General features: G+C 33.7%; 1 pseudogene; it reads right to left on the bottom strand.

The window, feature by feature from the left end:
• LOC101576292 overlaps positions 1–2,287 on the bottom strand; it is a 58,108-nt pseudogene extending 55,821 nt beyond the window's left edge.
• Positions 2,288–2,792: the final 505 nt, after the last annotated feature.

Below are 2,792 nucleotides of genomic sequence, written 5' to 3'. Positions count from 1 at the left end.
TGAGCATGGTAAAATTATACCATACTGATATGTAAACATACAAGGTGTGATTTAAGTTCTTAGTTAACTACCCATTAATGGCATTCCAAGAGCCATATATATGGATTGTGAGAGGGGAGAAAATAGAGGAGCAATTGTTGAAACTTCTAGATTTTCTCAGTCTTGATAACAAGGTAACTTTGTTTGCTTTGTATATTTTATTAATATTGGATAATCAAATTTTAGCATTTGCCCTATGGGCATATTCCAAGTGATTTCTTTGTAGTGGTACAGAATAAAGCTTTCCAGCATTTCCATGGGAATCCTGCCAAGGAGTTCCATCTCATATTTAGCCAGCTTCCCAGCAAGAGTTTTAACATTCATCTGGTATATATTGCTTGCCAGTGCTGACCTCCAACATCATATATCACTTCTCTGCCAACAGTGGCTATTCTCATATTCTCTTATGGGGTTTAAATTTCAGCGTTGTTGTAAGAGTTCTCTATCCAATTTATTTTCTTTCTTGTGCTGTCCCAACCAGATACAGCATTCTTTAAATATGTATTATAAATATGCATGTTAAGTCTTACTTTCCTTAATGTCACCTGCTGTTAAGTGAATGAAAGTTAAAAACATCAGTGTTAAAATTATTATATGGTTTTAATCTAATGATTTATTTGTGAATGCTAAATTGTCTGCTACCTAGAGGTTTATGTTCCTCTCTAGAGTTTATTGAGACATGACAATTTGCTATTGAATGCCGAATATGTGGCCAGAACACTGCCTTCTGCTCTTGATATTTTACTAATACTAATGTCTTAATAGTGATAGTAATAACTATTGACACTGTAAGTAAGTAAAAAGCAAAAGTATGTGTTTTACCTCTTCAAAGCGTTTCAAATATGAGATGATTAAGGAGAAGGCAGAGGGCAACGAAGAGAAGGAAAAAATAAGAGAAAAAGGGGGCAATAAAGAGCAAGATAATAATTATTTTTGAAACATTATGTAAGATAGTAAAATTGTACAGGCTTTATATTAAACAAAAAGTTCTGTAGCTCATTATCATTGACAGTGGTGACATAGCACTTTCAAAGCAAATAAGAGGAAGGGTAGAGTGTGGTTCTCTAAGAAAATACCATTTTTAAAATAATTGGCAAAATCCTCAGATAAAGAATAGTCATAAATGAAAATATCTGAAGATGGGTGTCAATAGAGTCATGTACAAAATTACCTGTATTAATATGGGATCACTTAGATGGTACTTGGAGAATAGACAGAATGAATGTGAGTTTTAAACTATGGTTGAAATATGTGAAGAGAAAAAAAGTCAGTGTAAAATTGTGGTATACAAGGCATTCACACTATTAATTAGCATGTGTTTCCCCCCAAAATGAAAGGTTTTGGAATAGTACAGTATATAGAACATAATTTATTTGAAACTCATGATTTACTGAGAAATATAAACAATATAAGACATACTTCAAAATAGCAATCATTGTAATTTTTTTTAAAGAGAAGAAATACTAAACACAATGATATAAAATTTCAAACAAGATAACAGCAGAGTAATAGTGGTTAGTAAATTTGTTATTATTATCTTCAAAGCAGTTGTTCAGATTATAACACATAGGCTAGAAAAACTGATCAAGGGTTGGGGAGATAGCTCAGTGGTGTAAGTACCTGCCTGGCAAGTGTAAGGACCTGAGTTCGATCCCCAGTACCACATGTCATGCCATAGCAAGATCCTGTTCCAAATAAATAAATAAATAAATAAAGGATTAAAAAAAAAGAAAAACTGATCAAATGATGCAAGTACCAACCTTTCTTTTCAGTGAACTAATAACAATTGGTAGTATAGCTATCTTAGCTAGTATATTTCGTTCCATGACTTGATATTATACTACAAAGCTACTGCGATAAAATTGGTATGGTACTGGCAAGGAAACCAAAACAAGCAAACAAACAAACAAGAAAGAACTGAGGTGCAGTGGAACATAGCAGAATATGCAGACGTGACTGCAAACATACTCAGCCATCTTATCTTTGAAAAGGGGGCCAAGTATGCTCCCTGGAAGAAAGATAGCCTCCTTAATGAAGGGTGCTGTAGTTTGAATCTGGAATATTATTATAGAATCTATCAGACACAGACTAATTTGTCCAGTGGGTCCCATTTAGAAGGGTCGCAAACTTTAAGAGGTGAGATCTAGTAGTCGACTGAGGTCACCAGAGCCGAGGCCTTGAAGGCAGCTGTGGTCTCTTCCTCCTCATTTGATCCATTCTTCTCCACAATCAAGCCGTTTTTCTCCATTATGTGCTCCAGGCCACAGTGTGCTGCTTTGCTAAAGCTCAAAGCAAGGAACCAACTCATCAAAGACTACCAACCTAAGTCAAAATAGAATTTGACTCTTTATTTGGTCACTTGCTTAGAGCTTTGGTACAGTAGCAAAGAGCTAACATTAACTATGGTGTAATCTTATCACAGAAAATAAGAATTAAAAATCAAAATAAATAGATTTAGAAAAAGTGTTTTCTTACTAATGTTTTCAATCACCCTCCACATAATTCATAAATAATTCAAATAATCATGAACAAATAAAATTCAAGGAATTGAAATCTGTAACTGAGGATTGTTAAAGATGGTTGATCATCATAACCAACTTAAGAAACATTTAAAATGAGACATTGGATGATGTTACAAAAAAGAAAATGTAATATTCAAGGTCTTCACCAGAAGAAACCCCATTATTTTGGAAGTTTGCATTGTTCAGACTTTCCATGTTACTGCAATGATTATTAAAGTGTGACCACAACTA

Source organism: Octodon degus, unplaced genomic scaffold (genome assembly GCF_000260255.1).
Source record: "Octodon degus isolate 3935 unplaced genomic scaffold, OctDeg1.0 scaffold00013, whole genome shotgun sequence".
NCBI classification, from domain to species: domain Eukaryota; kingdom Metazoa; phylum Chordata; class Mammalia; order Rodentia; family Octodontidae; genus Octodon; species Octodon degus.
Note: the sequence above shows the minus strand (reverse complement) of the source record. Positions and strands in the feature narration are given on the sequence as shown.